The sequence below is a fragment of the Carlito syrichta genome, unplaced genomic scaffold (genome assembly GCF_000164805.1).
Source record: "Carlito syrichta isolate Samal-C Ts95f unplaced genomic scaffold, Tarsius_syrichta-2.0.1 Scaffold316427, whole genome shotgun sequence".
NCBI lineage: Eukaryota > Metazoa > Chordata > Mammalia > Primates > Tarsiidae > Carlito > Carlito syrichta.
In genome coordinates this window covers 1,614,001-1,639,084 of record NW_007260523.1, presented here as the reverse complement: position 1 = coordinate 1,639,084, position 25,084 = coordinate 1,614,001, and the positions used below count along the sequence as shown (strand labels likewise).

Here is a 25,084-nt window from a genome sequence, read left to right as displayed (position 1 = left end):
CGCCGCTGCGCGCGACTCGGCCACAAAGGGAGCGCGGCGAGCAGGCGGCGAGCGGGGAGCAGACTCCTCCCCACGCCACTCCGTGATGTCAGGCTTTCCTGTTTGTGCTCGGGAGCGCACTCTCCCTTCTGAAGTCTGTGGATGGAGCGAGCAGGGAAGCTTTGCTCCAGCCCGGAAGGTGGTTGGGAAACGGGGAAACGACGCTTCCAAGTTGATCAGGTTTTCCTGGTGCTCGCCAGGTGCCCAGATAGAGGCCATGCTGGGATGGGGGACATGTGTGTCTTCTCCTGCCTTCAACCAAAGAAACCATGTCAGAAAAGCTTTATAATCTGCCTATTATCTATTTTGTATTTAGAACAATTAAATCAGAGTGACCCCAGTAAGAGGAGCAATACTAGAAGCCAGAAGTTTTCTGTGAGGACAAAGGATAGGGTCAGAGGATACCTGGATATTCCAAAACCGGACTCAGGGCTGTGCCCTGTCCTGCACCAACACGCTACCAACAGGAAATCTCTCTGGACTTCTACCACCCATGATAAGGTTCAATTACCAGTATCAACGTGGCTGGAAGGGGGCAGAACAGGGAAGGGTTTTGCTGGGACTGAGAGCACCCTGGGGGTTCTGTGAGGAGCCACCCCTGGGTCCAGTTGTCTGTACTGGAGGACACAACGGGATAATAGCCGCAGAGAGGCGCTTCATGAGATGCCTGCCAGCAGGAGTTTTATCATAATGGAAAGATGTGTGGTGGTGACACAAAAGTATTACATTTTTTCGACCCAGTTTTAATAAGTCAGCAGCAAGAGATACCACCGCTTGAATTCCATGACAACTACAGAAACCTTTAGGGCTTGTGTCTTTCAGGGGTGAATAGTATGAAAGTGAATGAAATACTATTCACCCCTGAGTGAATTTAATCCCCTTTAAATTTAAAAATAAAAACGACTTTCCACTAATTGTTATGCTGAGGCCTCAGAGTGGGCTTTGGTTAATAGTAAACATATGAGCTGAAAATTTAGAAAACCAAGTGTACTGATACTCCCAGGAGAACAGAATGAATGACAGGGTGCATCAAGGAAAAGCACAAGGATCTGTGGACACCTGAGAACATCTTCAAGTCCCTTGGCCAAGTTATCCTCCATGCACCCACCAGTGGGACTCATGGACTAGAGAGGAAACATTCTTTTATTAAGCTGAAGTAGTTGTTTCTATAATTTAAAAATGGAAAAGCCCATAGGCTCGATTCTTTTGTGATGACCACGACAAAGTGACCATGGGAACCAGAGGCAAGTCATGTGGAGGCCCCACCTCCCTGGTTCAGCCTTCCTCAGGACCTCAAGGCCCAAACCTCCAGGCCTATTTATTGATCTGGAAGACCACAAGATGCACCTGAGGACAGGTAAGCAACCCAAATGATTAATTTCACCACTACTTTACCCTGATTTGGGTTACACATTTGGGTGTGACTGAAAAGTTTCCAGTTTGTGAATATTAAGCAGTTTCTTCAACCTCACCCCCCCCACCCCCACCCCAAGGAACCTTCCTGGACAGAGCAGCTTAGAACTCACAAGGCGCCACTCACGTTTCAGATCTACTCACCATCTCGTCTACTCCTCCAGTTTTCTGGCTGGCCATCTGGTGTGTAAAGGGAAAAAAACTGGCTTTGAGGCAAGTGGATCCAACTTCAAACCCAAACTCACAGCAAGAGTAAACTGGAATGCTACTTCCCTGAGCCTTAATTTCCTCATCCGTAAAATGGGGCAAATGTCAACCTCGAAGAGTTTGAAAGAGGATTAAATGAAGTGATGTATGCAAATCATCTAACACATGGTGAGTGATCAAAAAAAAGTTCCATTCCCTGCTTCTTGCACTTCCTCCCAAACTATTTACCTCTAGACTAGCCAGAAAACTGCACTACATATGCAATGTGGGAAAATATGAAATGGTGTCTTTCACTGAGTTACCAAAAAATTTCAAAGACGTTTTCCAGGAATAACTATTTGTATTTATACCCAATAATATGATTTTGTACAGATGCTGTTCTGAAGAGAAAAAAAAGGCTGACTTTTGAGAGCTAGAACAATCAGGTATTGCAGTTTACCATGTTTTAAATATTTATTTAATATATTTCACCTTAGGGCAGTTCAGTCCTTATTACCTTATTACCTGTGCCTACGGGTTGTAATACTCCTGGTCAATATATGATAAGCCAGTGAGCCATTTGTAACTCAGTTTGCACTGATTTACCAGACGTGCCTCCACCCATGCCCTAGGAGATCCTGAGAGCACAGGACAAGCTTTATTAAAAGGAGCTAGATCAGCAGTATTTTGTAGTCTTTAGTGTATAAGACTTTCATCTTTTTGGTTGAATTCATTCCTGAGTATTTTATTCTTTTTGATGCTGTTGTAAATGGGATCACTTTTTTATTTAATTTTCAGAGTGTTTGTTGTTAGCATATAGAAATACATTAATTTTATATGCCGCAATTTACTGAATTTGCTTATTCGTTCTAACAGTTTTTTGTTGACACAAATAAATATAAAGACATCTCATGTTTATGAATTGAAAAACTTAAAATGTAAAAATGTCCATGCTACCCAAGACTACCTACAGGTTCAATGCAATCCCTATAAAAATCTTAAAATTCATATGAAACCATAAAGGATGCTGAATAGGGTTCTAAAGCAATCTTGAAAAACAACAAAGTATGGTCTCATACTTCCTGAGTTTGAGACATATTACAGAGCTACAGTAATCAAAACAGTATGGTACTGGCATAGACCAATGGGACAGAACAGAGAGCCTAGAAATAAATCCAAGCACATTCAGTCAACTGATCCTCAACAAGAATGTCAAGAATACACAATAGGGAAAAGATAGTAGCAAATAATGCTGGGAAAACTGGCTATCAGCATGCAAAAGAACAAAACTGGACCTTTATTTTACACCATACACAAAAATCAATTCAAAATGAATTGAAGACTTAAACATGAGTCTTAAACATAACACAGCCTGAGACTGTAAAACTCCTAGAAGAAAAGTGCTGTAGTTGAGTTGAACCCTCCAAACCTCATGTTGAAGTGTGATCGCCCGTACTGGAGCTGAGACCTAATGGGAGGTGTGTAGGTCACGAGGTGGATCCCTCATGAATGCCTGGTGCCATCCTCGAGGTAATGAGTGAGTTTTCACTCTGTTCACACAAGAGCTGGTTGTTCAAAAGAGCCTGGCACATCCCCCCACCCCCGCTATGTGAGCCTTGCCCACGTCAGTCCCCTTTCCCTTCTGCCATGAATGGGAGAAGGCCCTCAACAGATGCAGATGCCAGCACCATGCTTCTTGTACAGCCTGCAGAGCCATGAGCCAAATAAACCTATTTTCTTTAGAAGTTACTCCATCTCAGGTATTCCTTGATAGCAACAGAAATGGACTAAGGCAAAAATATAGGAGGAAAGCTTTATGACATTGGTCTTGGCAGTGATTTCTTGGATGTGACACCAAAGCATTGGCAAAAAAATAGAAATGTGGGACTACCTCAAACTAAAAAGCTTCTGCACAGCAAAGAAAATAATAGAGAGAGTTAAAAAAAAAAAAAAAACCTATGGATGGGAGAAAATATTTGCAAATCACATATCTAATAAGGAGTTAATGTCTACAATATATAAGGAACTTCAACAGCTTAATAGCAAAAACAAAAAACAAAAAAACAACAACAAATAGCCCAATTTTAAAATGGACAAATACCAGGCATGGTGGTTCATGCCTGTAATCCCAGCACTTTGTGAGGCTGAGGCAGGATCTTGTTCTGGGTGACAGAACAAGATCCTGCCTCCAAAAAGAAAAAAGAAAGGACTCAAACAGACAGCCACCAGGTTTATGAAAAGATGTTCAATATCACTAATCATCAGGGAGATTCAAGTCAAAACTACAATGAGATATCACTTCACACCTGTTCAGAAGGCCATTATTTAAAAAAAACTAGCCAGGGGCGGTGGCCCACACCTGTAATCCCAAACACTTTGGGAGGCTGAGGCAAGAGGACTGCCTGAGCTCGGCGGTTCAAGACCAGCCTGGGCAACATGATAAGATCCCATCTCTACAATAAAATGAAATGAAATGAGTCAGGTTTGGTGGCACACACCTGTAGTTCCAGCTACTTGGAAGGCTAAGACAGAAAGATTGCCTGAGTCCAGCAGGTCAAGGATGTGGCAGCCATGAATGTGCCCCTACACTCCAGCTTGGGTGGCAGAGCGAGACTTTAACTCCAAAGATAAATAAATAAATATACAAAAGCTAGCAAGTGTTGGTGAGGAGGTAGAGAAAAGGAAACTATGGTACACTGCTATTGGGAATATAAATTAGTACAGCCACTATGAAAACATTATAGTGGTTCCTCAAAAATTTACACTAGAACTACCATATGATCCAGCAATCCCAGCTCTGGGTATCCATCTAAAATACTTTAAATAAGGATCTCAAAGAGATACCTTACACGTTCCTGTTCATTGCAGCATTATTCACAATAGCCAGTTATAGAAACAACCTAATCATTCATCAATGGATGAATGGATAAAGAAAATGTGGAATGTACATGCAATGGAATATTATTCAGCCTTTAAAAAAAGAAGGAAATCCTGCCATTTGTGACTACATGGATGAACCTGAAAAACATCATACTAAGTGAAAGAAGCCAGATACAGAAAGGCAAATACTGTTCACTCTCACTTGCATGTGGAATCTAAAGCAGTCAAACTCATAGAAGCAGAAAGCAGAATGGTGGTTGCCAGAGTGGGGGAAAATGTGGAGGTGATGGTCAAAGGGCACAAAGTTTCAGTTACACAAGATGAATAAGCCTAGAGATCGACTCTAGCAAGACAGCAAAGTGCCTAACAGCTACCAATATTCTATTGTATACTTAATGTTTTCTAAGAAGGTAGATCTTATGTTGTATTCTTAACACATACACACACATTGTACACATAATAATATGATAATAAAAGGGGCAGGAGGAAGCTTTGGGAGGTGACAAATATGTCTGTGGCTTTGATGGTGGTGATGGTTTCATGGGTATATACTTACCCTCAAACTCATCAAAGTTGTATACATTAAATATGTACAGCATATTACCTGTCAATCATGCCTCAATAAAGTTGTTTAAAAATAAACTTGCTTAAAGATGGCAATATTAGCATAAGATGGTAAGAAATGGGAAGGACTTGGCCTTGTCATCCTTAGACTCAATGTTGGACTATCATGTCTTATGCCCAGTCAAAAGTTGAAAGGAAAACAGTTCTGAGGGCAGTAATAATAATAATAACTATGTGAAGAAAGGTAAATAAGTGAGAGGCAGGATTCCCATTCCACACCTTAATACTACTGAGTACAAACTGCCTTTACCTGTCAATAGCCATTACCTAAACAGTCTGATTTGAAAACCGTTCCCACTCACTGATAGTGGATTTAGGAATGAAATTGATAATAATCATTTCACAGTATTTTATTATAAACCGTATCTCAGCTAACTATAGATCTCTAAGAAACCTTTGAAGGAAATAAGCAAATAAATCTGTTACTTCTTGATTCCTTTCTCCAACAATATGAGAGTATTATCAAAACACAAGCCACTTAATCCTTGCAACATCCCTATGATTTAAAAATTGCTCCTCCCAATTTTTGAGGCTTGCACACTGTGCTGCTTACCCATCAACTTTCTTGTTCAGCTTTCCTGTCAGCTGGGCATCCTGCTATGGTTGTTTCTAGCTACGATAACCGTGGTTGCCCCATTCACCTACTTTTTTGCCTGAACTTTCAACCTTGCTTTTTAAAGGGTAAAGAGTCAGTCATGCTTGGTTAAAAATGAACAGCCTTCTGAACACTCCTTAAGCAGAAGACAGGTGGTTCCATTTTCTGAGGGACCAAACAGATTTTATTAATTATCACAGAACTACTATAAGCTCTGACTTTAAAATTCACAGCACTCTGTTATTACATTCTTATATTTAGGCAAGCAAATTGGAAGCAAATTTTAGACAGCCCTGCTACAACTAAAGAAGAGACTGCCATTTAGAAGATAAACAATGAAAACAGGAAAAACAAACAAATAGCACTCAACAGATGACAGGCCAAAGTCACAGGGCTCCTCCTGTCATGATGGCACACATTTTCAACTAATAATTTACCAATTGTTGGCAATTATTCTTAATTGTTAATGATGCTCTCCTGAGGAGGAAGCTAGATACTGAAATACTATATATAACTTGGGCTAATGAGCATTATCACCTCATCTAATTACAGATTTCTGTAAAAGCAAAAAGGACATCCAGCCAGAGATGAGTCCACATGACTGAAAAGATCAAAAGACATAATGCCAAGTTGTGTGATGAGTAATAAAACAGCTGCAAAGTGAGAGATGGGCGACCCGGTGCCATGGAGGCTTTAACCAAGACTCAGGAAGGATTTACTGGGCGACTGGCCAAATCATATCTTTCAGGAGGCCTCTTTCCATACCAATGGTAACAAAATGGTTCTGAAAGTCCAGATAAGCTAGAACGTCTCTAACAAAGTAGCTAAGGGGAAAGTGCTGCTGTCAGAGACACCTAGACTTGAGTCCTAGATGCAGCCCTTCTCTGAGGTAAAACCTTTAACACCTCTAAGTCATTTTTTAAAATAGGGATACAAACACCTTCCTCATTGGCTCACAGAATTGAAATAATCTACATCAACGCCTTTAGCACACTATCCAGCACCAGGTTAATTGTCAATGTTGTCTGTTATTATTTGTTACTACTATATGTTAGGTCAACGAATTGCAAAAGCTTAGGAGACTGACTATATTAATAATCAGGCTGGGCATGGTGGCTCATGCCTGTAATCCCAGTACTTTGGGAAGCTGAGGCAGGCAGATTGCATAAGCCCAGGAGTTTGAGACCCGCCTGTACAACCTAGCGAGATCTTACCTCTACAGAAAAATTTTTAAAACTAGCCAGGGCCGAGAATGGTGGCTCACACCTGTAATCCCAGCACTTTGGAAGGCCAAAGCAGGAAGATTGCTTGGACTCGGGAGTTCAAGACAAGCCTAGGCAACAAAATGAGAGCCCCATCTCTACAAAAAGATGGAAAGGAAAGGAAAGAAAAGGAAAGGAAAGGAAAGGAAAGGAAAGGAAAGGAAAGGAAAGGAAAGGAAAGGAAAGGAAGACAAAAGAAAGAGAAAAAGGAAAAATTAAAATTAGTTGGGCATGGTGCACACGCCTATAGTCCCAGCTAGTCAGGAGGCTGAGGCAGGAGGATTGCTTGAGTCCAGGAGTTTGAACCTGTGGTGATCGCACCACTGCATTCCAGCCTGGGCAACAGAATGAAACCCTGTCTCAAAAAAAAAAAAAATTAGTTAGACATGGTGGCATGCGCCTGTAGTCTCAGCTCTCAGGAGGCTGAGGCAGAAGGATCACCTGAGCTCAGAGGTTGAGACTGCTGTTAGTCATGATGGTCCCACTGCACTCCAACCTGAGTGTCAATGACCCCCGACTCAAAAAAAAAAAAAAAAATCAAACCCATGCTTTCAGTAGCTCAAGATTTTTTAGCTTAAAGCCAAAACTTCATGATACAGAGATCACAGCAAGAACCATAAGCCCCACAAACTGTTCAGTCAGTGAGCAACATTTACTGAGTTGCCACACAGCACACACACACACACACACACACACACACACACACACACACACACACACACACACACACAAAATACTGCGCTCAATTTGCTTGCCCACTTCAACCCCTTCTCCACACGGTGGCCAGTCGTGATCTTTCCAAATTGTGATTCCATCCCCTTCTGTTTTTAAATCCCCCCAGTGGCTCCTCATTGCTGAGCACAAAAGACTACTCCTTTTCATATCCCATAAGGCCTCACCCAGTAGAGCCCCCCCTACTGTTCTGTCTCCTTCCACCCTCTATGCTCTCTGGTCATCAGCCACTCCAGTTTTCTTTCAATGTCTTAAACATAACTGGCTCCCTCTGGTCACAAAGCCTTTGCACATGTGGTTTTCCCTATCTGGGACATCCTTCCCTCTGCTCCTCTCTCACCTGGGTGGAAGACCCTGTCACACGCTCTCATGGCACCATGTTCCTCTCTTTGTAGCTCTGTCACAGTTGTAATTTTACACAAAATTCTATGATTATTTGATAAATGTTTGTTTCTTCTACTAGACTGTAGACTCTATGAAGCCCTCAGTTTTTTCTTACCATTGTATTCTAGAAACTCACACAGTGCCCAGCACATAGTAGATGCTCAATAATTTGAAATAGATAGATGCCATACTATAAATTCAGTAAGGGCTTGGTAGTTATAGTTGAATGATAGAAATAAATCTTAAATGTTGTCTGTATCTTAAAGTTGCTTACATTCTAAAAGCAGAGAAAAGGCATAAAGGAAATGACTGAAAAATGACTACAAAGTTCTAGGTCAGCAAGTACAGATGAAGAGAGCACAGCAGACTGAGTAATGTGGCCCCAATAGACACTAAGAAAATCAGTCAAGTGGCGCTCACTCTCAAAGGACTTCCAAATAATTGCACTTTGATTAAGGCTGTGTTAACTACTATCTTTGAAGAAAAGGAGAGACACGTTTTGAAAGGAAGAGAGAGGGGTCTTCCAAATGGCATGTTCAAAGGAGATGGAAAGAGATGATATTTGTTTTGGAGGCGTGCCAGATAGTTCAGGTAAATTAGGTGTCGCTAAAGTAGCTAATAGAGATTTTTTATGTTTTCTAAAAAAGACAATTAAAATGATAAAACAATGTGAATAAATGATTCCTTTTTATTGACACATAATCATGCACATGATATTTTGAAACATGAATACAATGTATAATGATCAAATGAGGGTAGTTAGGATTTCTATCATTTCAAACGTGTATCATTTCTTTGTATTGGGAACATTTCAAATCATCCCCTCTAGCTATTTTGAAATATACAATACATTATTTTTAACTATAGTCATCCCACTATACTATCAAACTCGTAAACTTTTTCCTTCTATCTAACTATATGCTTGCGTTTATTAACCAACCTCTCTTTATCCCATTCCACCTTTCCTAGCCTCTCTGGTAACCATCATTCTACTCTCTACCTCCATGAAATCAGTTGTTTTAGTTCCCACATATAAATGAGAACATGAGGTATTTGACTATGTCGATCTTATTTCTCTTAACATAATGATCTGCAGTTCCATCCATATTGCTGCAAATGACAGCGTTTCATTCTTTTTATAGCACAATAGTATTCCATTACATATATATGTATCACATTTTATTTACTGATTCATCACTGATGCACATTTAGGTTGATTCCATATCTTGGCTGTTGTGAATAAACACGAAGGTGCAGATATCACTTTAATATACTGATTTCCTATTGTATAAATATTTCTTTCCTTTTGGATAAATACCCAGTAGTGACATTGCTGGATCATATGGTAGTTCTATTTTTAGTTTTTTGAGAAACCTCCATGCTGTTTTTCATAATGGCTGAACTAATTAACATTCCCACCAACAAGTTTGTGAGAGTTCTTTATTCTCTGCATCCTCACCAGCATTTGTTATTTTGTGTCTTCTTTATAATAGTCTGAGGGGAATTATTATCTCATTGTGGTCTTAATTTGTATTTCTCTGATACTTAGTGATATTGAGCATTTTTTCACATACCTGTTGGCCATTTGTACGTCTTCTTTTGAGAAATGTCTAGTCAGATCTCTTGCCCATTTTTAAATAGGACTTTTTTTCTCTGTTGAGTTGTTTGAGTTCCTTGTATATACTGGATACTAGTCCCTTATCAGATGAAGAATTTGCACATATATTCTCCCATTCTACAGGTTGTCTCTTCACTCTGATTATTTTCTTTGTTGTAAGAAGCTTTTTAGTTTCATATAGTCTCATTTATCTATTTTTCTTTCTGTTGACAGTGCTTTTGAAGTCTTGGCTACATCTTTGTCTAGACTAAAGTCCTGGAGCATTTCCCTTGTGTTTCCTTCTAGTAGATTTGCTCCATTTTAAGTTGATTTTAATATATGGTGAGAAATGGGGTCTAGTTTCATTCTTCTACATATAAATATAGTTTTCTCAGTACCATTTATTGAAGGGGGTGCCCTTTCCCCAATGTATGTTCTTGGCACTTCTGTCAAACGTTAGTTGGCTGTAAGCACATGGATTTATTTCTGGGTTCTCTTTTTTGTTCCATTGGTCTATGTCTGTTTTTATTCCACCACCATGTGTTTTGGTTACTATAGCTTTAAAGTATATTTTAAAGCCAAGTAGGATAATGCCTCCATCGTTGTTCTTTTTGCTTTGGCTATTCTGGCTCTTCTGTGGTTCCATACAAATGTTAAGATCGTTTTTTCCTATTTGTATAAAGAATGTTATTGGTATTTTGGTAGGAATTACATTGTATCTGTCTACTACTTTGAGCAGTATGATTATTTTTAACACTCTTAATTATTCCACTCCAGGAGCATGGGATGTCTTTCCTTTGTTGGTGTTCTCTTCAATTTATTTCATCAGTGTTTTGTAGTTTTCATTATAGAGGACTTTCACTTCCTTGGTTAAATTTATTTCTGGGTATTTTCTTGTAGCTGTTGTAAATGGAATTGCTTTATTGATTTCTTTTTTAGCCGGTTTGTTATTGGTGTATAGAAACACTATCCTACAACTTTATTAAATGCATTTATCAGTTCTAAGAATTTTTTGGTGGAGTCTTTAGATTTTTCTACATGTAAGATCATGTTGTCTGCAAAGAGGGTCAATTTGATGTTCTCTTTTCCAGTTTGTAGGCCTTTTATTTCTTTCTCTTGCCTGATTGCTCTGTATCGGGCTTCCAGTACTATGCTGAATAAGAGTGATGAAAATGGGCCTCTTTTCATACTAATACTGTCTTGTTGTAAGTTAGTTTTGTTGAAAGTTAGTTCTACAATGCCTAGTACAGTGCTAGACATACAGTGGGCACAGGTTGTCTAATACTTACCCACAGATTATCTTAGGGTAGAGAAAGCACACAGGGAGGCTAGTACAGCAATGTGTATACCAAATAATTACCCCTAGGATGAATGAGGTAATATAAAAGTTTTGAAATAAAGAAATGAATCTGAGTGATAACTGGGAAAAATAAATGTTGCAACTTGCTAATCGGCACCATGCTTCAGCTATATAAGAGAGGAAGGAAAGCAAACAAAACAACAAAAACAATTGCAAGGTTTTAAGATTAGAACACTGGAATTGTGGTGGGGGAATAAAAATAAAGAGAAAATGGGAAGGGCTTCTGCTTTGGGAAAAATATTAATAACTCAGTTCCAGGGAGAAATAAAATAAAGATAATGAAGAGTAGTAGAAAGAAGAGATAAAGACTAGAAATGAAGAGGGTGAGTTATAAGTTAGTACATATATGGGAAATTATACGAAACCGTGAGTTCATGCAATTCCTCCTTTAGTGGAAAAGAAGCCGTTTAAACCAAGTCTCAAGGTGCACACACCACTGAAGAAAAACAAAAATACCAGAAGAAAAGAGCAAGAGGGAAAGAAAAGCAAGAAGAACTTGAATTATGAAAATGAATGCCTCAAAGTCAAACACACTAATGCCAGTCTTGGGATACAGTCAACGGACTTTAGAACACTTCAGACAAGATATTTACCTTCTACCATTATCATAAGATGCTGCATACATTTTGAGAGAACTTTTCCTATTTAAAAACATACAAAAGTTTTTTTAGAAAATTATCATGTTCTTCTATTCTATGACACTCTCTAATAAAATGTAACCAAAGTTAATTGAAAGTCTTAGTGTGGTCAGTTACATAACACTAGAATTGCTGAATAGCTTAAACACAGTGTTTTCCCAGAAATATTTGTCTTTTGGATGAAACCAAGAATGGAAAGTTTCTGCCTTAAAGGAGAACTTTTGAGACGGTAGGGGAAAAAAAAACATATACAGCAGAAATATATTTTTACCAAAAATGAACTAAACTTCTGCAAACATAGTAACTACTCACACAGAGACATACAAAAACAAAGAAAAGTAAATTTTACCACTTTAAAAGTTGATTGTGGAATGTATATCAATTAGATATATTTTTAAGAATTAGAAAATATCTCATATATTGCCTTTGCCAGGAACAAATTTAGACAGCTCTTTGGTTCTTGTTATTTTCCTATTAAATTGGCAGAATCAACTCATAATGACCCATACTGACCCTGTTTTGTCTAAGACACAAACTGAAGTCTACATAATGAAAATGTTTAGTTTGGGGCAGGAGAAGGGGAGGAGTAGTTACCTTGGTTTACTCAGCTTCTTCCAGGTGAGAGAATAGCTGCAGTTCTAGAAAGCCACATCCATCTCTTGCTCCTACCCTGGTTTTTCTCCTCTTTCCCTCTCTACTCTCCTTTTCTCTAGGGGCAGTGTGTGTGTGTCTGTGTTCCTGTGTCTATGGATCTGTGCTGTGTGTTTATATATTGTGGGAGGAGGCAACTGATAGAGTAGGCTGGCCTTCATTTCAAACCTTAGTGATAAAACTTAATGATTTCTTTCCAGAACTGTATAAACCCAACAGAAAGGCACTGGCAAATTTTGTGGCAAGTTTAATAGCCAAATAAGTAATATATTTGTTCTTATAGCCAAATTGCTTATACGTTTAACACTATTCAAAGTGTTTGCTAGGATGCCCTTCTGCTAAGTGAATGTGCCTCAGGAAACCATACCACCCTGGTTAAAGGCTGCAGGACTTAACATGAGAACCAGCTGGTATTCTTTACATACACACCCAACCCGGGCTGAGGTTTATTGTCTTCTCCTCCTGAGAAGGCTTGAAGGTAAGGTATGAATTGGACAAGCAATGAGAAATTTCTTCAACTTGATTCATTCTATAAATCCATACCAGACTCAAGCTGCCCTACATGGTCCAGAAGGTCCTCGAACAGTTCAAGCACCTAAAAGAATTAAATTGGCTTTGGATACAGGTTCCAAGGATTCCAGGACAAAAGTGGATCTCCTAGGGTTTTTTTGTGGCAATGAACCATGGGAACACGGCCATCATCCTGGGAGGGTGAGCAAGACAGAAAAAGCCTGGTTCTGCCCATTATTCCACAGAACGGAGCAGGCATACGAGCCCATTATTGCATATCTCTGGACTGGTTTGTGAGAGAGAAATAGAATTCCTTCTTGTTTAAACTGGCATATACTTGGGTCTCTGTGACAAACAGCCAAGCCTATATCCCAATTAATATAGCTGTTAAATAGAACAGAAATCAGTAGAGATAAAAGAGCACTTAGCCAAAGACTAGATCATAATATCCCAAGACTTACTCTGATGGACTCTGATTCTGAAATTGTTCTGGCCTTTACCTATTTATTATGTAATGAATATTTATATTGTGTCCACTGTATATCCAGCACTGTGCTACACATTGTAGAATTAACATTCAACAAGACAAATATGGTATCTGCCTCATGGTGCTAAATGGATTAGAGGGAGAAACAGACATAGCACTAACATGACAGTTTGATAAATGCTGAGAGAAGAATTGCTGTTGGGGTATACAGGATAAGCCTGCAGTAGTCAGGGAAGACTTTCTGGAGAAAATGATCTCTAAGGTGAGATCTGAAAAATGAGGTAGAATTAATCAGAAGTAGTAGAGGAAGAGAAGGAGGTAAGGAGAGAGCAATCTAGGCAGAGAAAACACAATGGAGGAGTTACAGGAAACATGAATAAAAAAGAATCCTGAATATGGTGCCCTAGCTCATAAACATGCCCCTCCCCCCGCAAAATGGAATTTATTTATTTTTTAAAAGTGTATTGATTCTTACATGTTTAATTCCAGTCACCTCAAAGTACTCTCTTTTTGATGCAATATATTTATTGAGATACTTTTTCCACTGCTTGAGAAAGTTTTTGAATTTGTCAATTTTGGTAACTTTTAGTGCTTTTGCCATTTGTTGTTTCACCTCTGCCACATCAGCAAAATGTTTTCCTCTGAGGACATTTTTCAACCAGGGAAACAAAAAAATGTTGCTTGAGGTGAGACGGGGTAAATAGAAAAGGTGGGGCACAGGAGTCATGCCATTTTGGGTCACACACTGCTGAACACTCAGTGCAGTGTGGGCAGGTATGCTCATAAGTCACCCATCATGAAAGGGGCAAATGTGTTGAAAGGCTCTCCCCCCAAAATTTACTGAAGTCAAACACAGCCTCTAGCAACAATGCTAGCTGGAGCGTTGATGTCAATGGGTTACTAGAACATTTACCTAGTGGGGAAGCCTGCACTACACAAGGGTTCTGCCCTCCAAGAAGATAATTCCAGGTTTTTTGTCCCTTGGAAACCTGAGATCTGTTTTTGTTTTATTTTATGTAATACCACAATTTCTCAAACAATTTTCTGTCAAAGACCCGGTAAATAAATAACTGTTTTAATAACCTCAACAGAACACATACTGTGTGTAGAGCTCTGGACTTTACATGCAGCCTGTGGGCTGCATGTGGGCCAGGACAGCTAGTAATGTGGCCCACAAAATCTTTGAACATCATGTGTTTTCTAGCATTTATTTTCTTCCTGACCCCATGCATAGTTCCATTTTTAAAGTTCACAAACATGCTATATCCATGGTGTCACTTTTTGGTAGCACATACATTTGTGAGCAGCTGTTTTCAGTTATGAAGCACACGAAGAGCAAAATTTGAACAAACAGTTCTGACGAGCACCTTGAAAACCCACTAAGAATTGTGACTACTCCATCAAATCAGATATTGATAGGTTAGTTTTACAAAAACAAGATCAAATTTCCCACTAGTTTTACATTGTTCTCATTTTCCTAAACTTTAGAATAAAAATATTTTTTAAATAAAAGAAATTTTATTATGTACATACACTAACTATATTATATAATGTATATGTGGCCCAAGACAATTCCTCTTTACTTAGTACAACCCAGGGAAGTCAAAAGGTTGGACACCCCTGGTCTAAAGTAAAGGAGGTGGCTGGGGCACAGTGGCTTATGCCAGTAATCCCAGCACTTTGGGAGGCTAAGGCAGGAGGATTGCTTGAGTCCAGGAGTTTGACACTAGCCTGGGCAACATAGTGAGACCTGTCTCTACAAAAAAATTTTAAAAATTAGCCAGGCATGGTAGTAGTCCCAGCTATTAAGCAGGTTGCTGCTGGAGAACTGAATTACATCACTGGCTTTCCTGGGTCTCTAGCTTGCAGACCCCAGATTGTGCAACTTCTCAGCCTCCATGATCATGTGAGCCAATTCCTCATTAATACACACACACACACACACACATTTTATATATATAAATACACAAACACACACATATACATATATATATTCCTATTCTGTTTCTCTAGAGAACCCTGATGAATACAAGAGGTATACAAAGGAATGAACAAAGTAAGCAGGCAAGAGAAAAGGAGGTGATTGTGGGCTTCTGTCATAGTCCACTTTGTGTTGCTATAAAGGAATACCTGAGACTGGGTAATTTATAAATAAAAGAGTTTATTTTGGTTCATGGTTCTGCAGATTGTATAAGAAGCACAGCACCAGCATGTGCATCTGGTAAGGGCCTCAGGCTTTTTCCACTCATGGTGGAAGGCAAAGAGGAACCGGCCTATGTGGAGATCACATGGTGAGAGAGGAAGCATGAGAGAAAGCAAGGGCAGGGGGAAGTGCCAGGCACTTTTTAACAATCAGCTCTCCCTAGGACTAAGAAAACTAATAGGAACTAACAGATAACTCATAACCCAAACACCTGCTACTAAGTCCCACTGCTAACACCCCATAACCCAAACAGCTGCTACTAAGTCCCACCGCTAACACTGGGGATCAAATTTCAACATGAGGTTTGGGAAGCCAAACATCCAAACTATAGCAGCTTCTATGGAAACAGCCTGACTCTAAATTCCAGATTAGAATGCTAGTGTTATAGGTTGTTCCACTTAGAACAGCCATTCTAGCATATCCCAGTGAGAGTCTGGCATATGTCTAAAGACAGGAATTACAGGATGGATGGAAGGGCATCTTTCAATTCTCCCTTTGAAATACTTAGATGTTAGTGCTATCCCTGACCAGGGAGTAGAAGAGAAGACTGGACACTGGGATCTCTTCTGAAGGAAGGCAAAGGAGAACTTTAGAAGTATTACATGCTGTGAGCCTTCAGAGAAAGAAGAAATCATAACTCATCATAACTCATCAGAAGGAGACTTGAATATGAGTAGAGTTTCAAGGTGATAGGGAAGGGCTTTAGGGAAGCAGGGCAAGAGCAAAGAAGAAAGCAATCCAAGCAGAGGAAACAGTGTGAGCTAAAGTTAGAGGTCAAGTGTGAGTTCACTGCAGACCAGGCAGGGGGAAGGAGGCCACCCAGCCCAGCTACATACCTGGTCACATGCACCACTGCAGCTCTTACTCTCATCAGGGTATTCCATGAGTCATATTGATGGACATATATCACCTCACCCAGTGTAGACTGCCCATGTTCCTCTGTGCTAGGTGGTTTGTTTGAGATTTATAGTGTGTGGATAGGTCAGAATTACATACAATTTAGTCACTACAGCACGCTTATTACCTGCGTGCAGGTATACATATTTTTGTACTGGAAATCACTAATGTTTTCTGTCACTTTGCAGTTCACAAGGTGCTTCTACATAGTATATTTCCTTAATCTTCACAATGACCCCAAAAGTAGAAGTATTACTATCTCCACCTTATGACCTAAGAAGCTGAAATGTCAAGACTACAGACACTATACCCAAAGTCTCAAGCCCAAGTCTTTTGACTCCAAATATCACACTACTCTCAAAAGGATTTTTTTGCTTAGAACGTTGTCTGCATCTTTGCTGTTGTTATATTACTTAGGACTTAATGGCATCTTATGAAGGACATTAGCTCTTCATACCCATTAGTACAGGGTGAGCTCCTTTAATCTGAAAACCTGAAATCCAGATTGCTTCAGAAAGCTTCCAAAATCTGGAACTTTTTGAGTGCTGACATGATACTTAAAGGAAATGCTCATCGGAGCATTTCAGATTTCAAATTTGTGGATTAGAATGCTTAGTCAGTATCATGCAAATATTCCAAAATTCAAAAAAATCGGAAATACTTCTGATCCCAAGCATTTTTAATTAGGGATCCTCAGCCTACAATGTGAGGTACATTCACACAGCTGCCAACACTCAGGAATTACATCCTTGGTGGCACCTTCCTGAACATCATATCCTTTTCATTCTCGGTGCTGCTATCTTGGTTCAGGCTCACACAGCCCAGCACATCTGCCTCATTCGTTCACACATAGAGTCACACAGGCAGCTGTCCTGCTCCAGATACCATGCTGGGTGCTGGGCATGCTATGGGGATCAATACAGAGTCCCTGCTTTCAAAGAACGTACAGTCTAGACAGAGGAGGAGAGAGAGAGACGGAAATAGGAACTTACAGATAATGTGAGAAATGCCGTAATGAGGAGGCACAGCAACGGGGTCCCTAGCATCAAGGAGAGGCGTCTGACCCACAGTCAAAGAGCTGAATGTCTAAAGCTGAGACCTTCAAGGGAAGCAAAAGTTCACAAATGAAAAAGGGGAGCAGTGTTCAAGTCAGGTAAAGGAATGGCATGAGCGAAGGAAGGCACGGCGGCCAAAGAGGATACAGGAATTTCACAGCTAGAGCAGGAAACAGTTTAATACACCCGGAGGATGAAGAGCTTGGGAGTTAAGGAATCTGGACATTATCGTAGGGCAGTGGAGACCATGGGAAGATTCACATTTCAAAAAGTTATGATTACACTACAGAAAAAGGATTAGAGCCGCGCTGCCCAGCAAATTACAACGTGAGCCACTTCTGCAATGTTCACTTTTCTAGAGGCCACATGAAAAGAGACAAAAGAAGCAGGTGAAATTAACGTTTAGTTATTTATTTTATTTTATTTTATTTATTTATTTATTTTTTTAGTTGGAGTCTCACTCGGTCGCCCAGACTGGAGTGCAGTGGCTGCTCCAGGCCACCACAGCCTCGACCTGCTGGGCTCTGGTGATCCTTCTGCCTCAGCCTTCCGAGTAGCCGGAATTACAGGCATGCACTACCACGCCCAGCTGATTTTCTGATTTATTGTAGAGATGAGGTCCGCTGCCCAGGCGGGTCTCGAACCCACGGGCTCAGGCAATCCACTCACCTCAGCCTCCCAAAGGCACGGGATTACAGGCTGAGCCACCAAGCCCGGCTTAGTTATTAATTGTAATAATAGAGTTTATCTATCCCACAATATTATGAGGCATGAAGGAAGTGAACACTTTGGGGAAGTATTTAGGAAGGGGAATGGCAGAAATTTGTTACTCACTTAACTCTAAAGTTCATTTTACACACTAGGATCACAGGAATCTTCCTGAAATACAGCTCCAATGAAGACATTCGCCTGTTTAAGTTTTTTCCATTGTTTTCCATTCTTTTAGCCTACCAAAGCCCAGGCTCTTCAGCAAGATCTAGTGCACACAGCTGGACCTACCTGCAAACCTGGCGTCTAAGATCAGGCATAACCTTAAGCAAGAAGGAATAAGAAACTTTGGTTCAGCACTCTGGAATGGAGGATCAAACCATTCTCACTGCTAGTCAGGTCCCGTGTTCCAGGTCTGAGTCCTGACTTGGAAATCTGCCTGGGCCTTCTGGGGCTGGGGCCCAGCTTCTTGGTTTCCATTCTGCTCTCTCTTCCTGGAGGTGGGATGTCTGCCCATAAACCTGAGCGTGGTGGCTGGAGCCTGCTAACTGCTGACAGACTTTCTCACTCCTTTCCTCCTGACTATATTTCTGAGTGCCACCTGTTCCTACACTTCCTAGTACCAGCATTCCCCTCCTCAAGACTTCTTACCCACTTCTCAGTACCAGCTCTGCCTGCCTGGGTGACCAACTGCCTGTCATCTGTTACCGCAGTCTTCTGCACAGCCCTTCCAATGCCTTGTCTACCAGCCTAGACTTCCTCACAGCTCCTGCCCCATCCTTGAGGGCAGATCTAGTCCCTTTCAGTTTGCCTTGTCTTTTGCAGTGAGTGGACATTTCTAACAATACCTTTAGCTATGACAAAGGACATTTAAGCCCCACAGATTAGATACCACTGAAACTTCTTTGTCACTATGCTTGTGTCTCCTTTGCTCCAGTCAGAATAATCTCACCATCGTTTGTTATGCATGCCTTATGATGAAAGAATTCCCTGATTTACTCCTGCCAACCTCACAGCCTGGAAAGAGCTTTTTCCCATTCCATCCCCACTTGACCTAGACATTCGTAATAAATATCAACTTCAAAAATTCGACAATCCACAACCCCTTCCCACCCCGAATGGAAATCATGTCTTCCTCCTCTAAACTGTGGCTCATTATCTTGACTTCCATTCTGGATCTTACTGCATTCTTCTTTATTTTAAATGTATCATCTCCCTAAGAATATAAGCATCTTGGGAATAAGATCCATGTCTAATTACTAAGAAAAGCAAAGTAGCTAGGGAAGAGGGAAAGAGAGATGAGAGAGAGGGAAAGAGGGAGAGAGAGGCGTGGCTCAATTTCACAAAATGAGTAATGGTCCATCAAGTATTATAACTGGGCAAGCGCACACCATCAAATGCCTGCTTGGCAACCTTAATCAAATCATTCCTGCAGCATGCAGAATAAGAGTCCCTGTCCCTGTGGACTTTAAGGAAATTTATTGAGAATCCCTTAGGTAATAACATTATTCTTCATATGTGTTTCTTATTTTCTTCCTTTTTGCTTCTCTATTTGTAATTGTCTTTCCCATCTCCCCTTCCAGCTATGCAAGTCTGAGAAAACATTATTCTTCTATCTATTCAAAATGGATTTTTATGCTCTTGGGAATGCAAATGGGCATAACCTGACTCACTGAATGCATCTGGAAGCCCCCGCCCCAAGGTCCAGTATTTCCCAAAAATAGAACTGGAATAAATTCACTAGCCTAGTTGCAATCCCATTAGTTCTTCCTTTCAGCACCTACTGGATCCACAAATACACAACAACTTTCCTCACTGATAAAAGGAAATTCAAGGACCCTGCAAGCATGATTCTACCCTCCCCTGGATAACTTTTAAAAATTCAATGATAGTTAAAATATATACATATATAATTTTTTAAAGTACTGATAGGAGAACAAGATTCTCAAGCGGATGTTTCTGTTTATGATTAAGATGGGCAACAAATTCCTGCATCAGTACAATACTTGGCCTCTTGTTCCCTGTACAGCAGTGAGCTCTAAACATGGAGATTCTACAACCCTCTTTCTTGACCAATATCTGTGCCACCATGGGAGAGTTAAAGCAGATTGAACATCATTGTTTTGCACTCATTTTCCAGCTTTCTCTTGGGAATTCCAGATACTTTAGAATATATGACAGCAATCTCACCAAATCCCTGTATGGTAGCTGGAGCACATTATCAACAAAACTGAAATAATTATAACCCACCCACCACCATATCTATTCTGCCTGCACTGCTCTGTAATATTAGACATCTGAGTAGCTCTCGTGTATAATATTTCTGTTCAACTGAAAAAATATATAGTGCCAAATCCTAGGCCATGAGGTCTGAAGGCCCAATAATCATGAGTTCTATGATGCCAAACAGACATCAAAAACCAGGTTTTATGAAGAAGCACCTAATTATGCCTGAACACGCCTCAAAGTGCTTTTAAGTGGTTAGTCATGTCTCCCAGCTTCCCTGGCTGGTTGATGAGCTCCATTTCCATGATGAAGCTTTAGGTGCCGAGTTTCCTTCAGAAACATCCAAGATTCTTTCTTGCCTCACAGATTGGATGGGGCTGTGGAAAGGCAGCAGAGCTGGAGATAACCTCTCAAAATCCCATGTGTCTGAGCTGAGACGAAATGGTCGAGCCCTGTCTTCTGGGATGCTCTTTCTGGAATTGGAGCCCTGGTATCCTTGTGGCAAGTATCTGGGGACAGAGTGCCATCAGTGGACAGTTCTCATAATTAGAACCCACATCCTTTTCTGGCCCAGCACAGGGTGAATATTAACTTTCAAGGTATGGGGTAAGAGCTAATCTATTGATTGACTTCAGGGCTGGATAGATCTTCGGCAGGGAAGAAGGATGGTTTAAGCATCACTTATTTATGCATCAGATGTCCAGAAAATGAAAAACAGGAAGCACTTTAAGAATAAAATCAGAAACCAACTACATGAGTCTGGAAAAACATTATTTTTCTATCTATTCAAAATGAATTTTTGTGCTCTTGAGAGTGCAAATAGGCATAACATTTTTAAAATAAAATTTACCTCTTAATATTAAAAACACATTCCCTTTGAAGGAATAATGTCACTGCTAAGAATTTACCCTATGGATATGCATGGAATATTTCAACTAAGCATATGTACAAGAATGGTCACTGAAGCATTATTTGTCATGAATAAAAATGCATCAATATATTCATTATTATATGGACTGATTAAATAAAAATGACACATCCATATAATGGATTACTAGGCAGTGGTTAAACGAATGAGATGGATCTGTGTGTGCCAATATGAAAAGATTTCCAAGACCCAGCATTAAAGGAAAAATGCCAAGTCCAGAACAATATATGTAGTATGATCCTTCAATTGTTATGGCACACATATATATGTGGAGACAGGTCCATTGGGCATTCAGGCATATGCACCAATTCTTCTTCTGGAAAGAATCTCAAGAAATGATTAGCAGTGGTTGACCTTTGGCAAATGAACTTGAGATGGGGTGGAGGAATAGCTTAACAGGCTGGGTGACATTTGGAAGAAAGATCAGGGCTCAGTGTAGGTGTCTTACTTGTACTCCACAGTATTGAAAATTCTAATAAATATTCCATTATTATTTGAATGGGTTTCTATATTAGTGTCTTCAACAGCACTGGGTGGGGTGTGTGGCCAAAGAGGGAAGAAGAAAGATCTTAGCAGAGAAATGTTTGATTCTCTCAGCCAGCTAAACTAAAGAGGGAATATTTTAGTCTATAGAGAGGAAGAAATTGGTCTCTGCAAAATATCTTTACTGTGTGTTAGGGAGGAGGTGGAAGTGAAAAGAGTAATAATTGTCTCACCTGGGTTTTCAATTGAATTTAATTTTTCTACTTATCTGCTTTGGAAAAGAGATTTTGCTAAGAGGAACTAGTCCTTCCTGAAAAACATGAGGGACCAAAATGCCCAGTCTTCCAGAAAGGGTCAGAAGGAGCACTCTTATCTCCTCCCCATCCCACTGGCCAATGGAAAGGCTGGAAAAGAGGTGCTGGAGGGAATGCTGACAACCCTACTTAGCAATAGGCCTTCAAGTGTGAGGAATAGAAACCAGCAGCAAAGAACAGACTGTCAAGAGCACCAGTGGCTCTCTTTCCACTGAACAGCATGACTCCTTTGTTTTCTTGGGCCTGGGAAAGAAAAAAAACCCTTTCACACTTATGTAGTCTTGAACCACAGCTTCATTAGTCCATTTCATGGTCAAGGTTGTTGTGGCATATTTGATTATTTATCTAGACAGTATGAAGAGGAAAAGCAAGACGGACTCAATCGCATCCTCTGCGCTCAAAGTGTCACCTGTCATACACTTTTGTTTGTGAGACAGGGAGGCTTTCTATTGGCCAAAATCTCTCTCGATGGCTTTCATGATGGAGAAAGGCTATCAACATGTATCTGAGCAAAATAGCCACTGACATTGACCTGGTTACAAGTCCTATAAAATAAGCGTGACTAACATTTTTTCTACCCAATGGTGACGCCACAGAATCAGCACTGAATTTCCCCATCTTCTCACTAATCATCCAAGCTTTCATCACAGGACGTAAAGGGCAGGTAGAAAAAATTAGAAGCCTTGTTGGATAATTCCTGAATGTTGGAGCTTCTTCAGGGAAGCAGACCTTTCCCTCAAGGCAGGTTACTTCAGCTAGTTACAGCACAGGGCTAATGAGGCCAAGGTCATGAGTCTGTTTACCCTGAGGGTCAATTAGCTTTGATCTGCTTCATGGCCACATCCTGTATCCCTCAATCCAAACAGCTGTTTCAAAAATGGATGCCCTTGGTGACAAGGGAGACTGGTCCAAAGTAAAATAGATGTAATAGTTCAAATTTATTATGCTCCTAAAAAAAAGGACAAAGAGCATATTAAAAACATTAACATTACATCAACGGGTATTTATTCCAAAGAGATCAGGAATAATAACATCGAACAGATCTCAAAGATCTATACAACTGTTAAATTGCTTACCAGACAAAAAATAGTAGTGTATTCAGAGACAACTATTTCTCCTTAAGAAAAAGGTTGTACTGTGAACTCATTTTTCCTCTAAAATAATTCTTTGAAAAAATTATTTCATCTAGCATATTAAGAAAGTTCTACTTATTTTAGGTATTTCCCCAGGGAAGAAACTTGAATTGAGATGAGTTCTGTAGAATTCTACAACCTTTATATTTCACTAAGTATTTTATTTTATTTATTTTTTATTTTTATTTTTTTTGAGTTGGAGTCTCACTCTGTCGCCCAGACTGGAGTGCAGTGACCACTCCCGGCCACCGCAGCCTCGACCTGCTGGGCTCTGGCGATCCTTCCGCCTCCGCCTTCCAAGTAGCCGGACCTGTAGGCGTGCGCTACCACGCCCGGCTGATTTTTTGATTTATTGTAGAGATGAGGTCTCGCTGCCCAGGCGGGTCTTGAACCCATGGGTTCAGTCAATCCACTCACCTCAGCCTCCCAAAGGCGCGGGATTACAGGCTTGAGCCACCGAGCCCAGCTTCACTAAGTATTTTCTATAAAACTAAACTGAAATCAACATTTTAATCATTATTTGATCTGAGCATTTTCCATGCTAATTAGATACCGCGTTTCTCTTTCATAAATTGATAGTTTTTCAAATTGACCCAGTTCTTCCTTCACAAATATGTTCTTCACCCACACACTATACGTAAAATACCTTCTTTCTTCAGTTGGGTTACAGAACTCAACACTGATGCTTTCCAATCATTCATAAATAGATGCAAACTGTCCTTCCTCACACTCCTGCCCACCTCCTCATTTTTTAATTTTCCAACAAAACCCACAAACATACAATATCTGAAATACCACATAACCAATATCTGAAACACATAAACAGACCTAGAATTAACCTTGAGGGCTATCTCACACTCACTTTGACCCAGAATTAACTTTGGAGGCTACCTCACACAGTCCTAGAACTAGCACTGGGAGGCCTTCTCACATCCTCACCTTTGAAAGTGTAAGTTCTCTGTTCTCAAGATAATAAAAGAAGATTTTGCAATGCTGTAATTCAGAGTCACCATTTCTAATCTGTAATCCCAGAAATGGGCAGCCACATTGCTCCCTTACTGATAGAAGTCTGTCCTCCTCCAGGAGGAGGAAGAAGTCTCTCCTTCTCTGTTTCTCCCAGTCACATACTGGTGTCCCCAGAAAGACTAAAAGAAGAGTCTAAGGAAGGCAGGTATTCAGTTCTGGAGCATGGCCATCTCTTCCAGAAACTACTCTACCTATCACTGCTCATTGCCTTCAAAGGAGCACTGGAACCAGGCCTTGGGAAAGATATCTATAATCCCTTAGAGGGTGAGCCTCTTTTGTTAATGATCTGTGTATGTTACTACTCAGAGAGACTTCAGAGGACCATGTGTATATCTTGATCCAAAGACATGTGGCTGAACCTTGGATGCCACTTCAGGCTGAGGACGGAGAGTTTAGAAATGGAATCCATATCCTTTTCCATCCTAGACTTTCCATTCTCCCCAGCGTCTTTAAAGAACCCTCCCAGTTTTCCATGGGTTGTCAAGCCACCCACAGTTCCTCTGTTTACCCCCATAAAGGACAGGTACATAACACATAAAATAAGGTGCCCCAAATCCCTCAAGCCATGAAAGATTAAACATCATTGTACTTAATAAAACTTTACATAGTATATAGTTTTCCTCTTACTACTTGTTTATGAGGTCACTAGGAAAACCCTTACTCTTTTAATGTCTTCCCTCTACTGTTTATCTTTGATATCCTCCCTTCTCCCTCCCTACATTTTTCCTTCTTCTTTATCCTATAGTATAGAGC

At 40.3% G+C, this 25,084-nt stretch overlaps 1 protein-coding gene across 2 annotated transcripts in view; it reads right to left on the bottom strand.

The window, feature by feature from the left end:
• RGL1 (ral guanine nucleotide dissociation stimulator like 1) overlaps positions 1-25,084 on the bottom strand; it is a 263,517-nt gene that overhangs the window by 127,517 nt on the left and 110,916 nt on the right. The window lies entirely within an intron of this gene.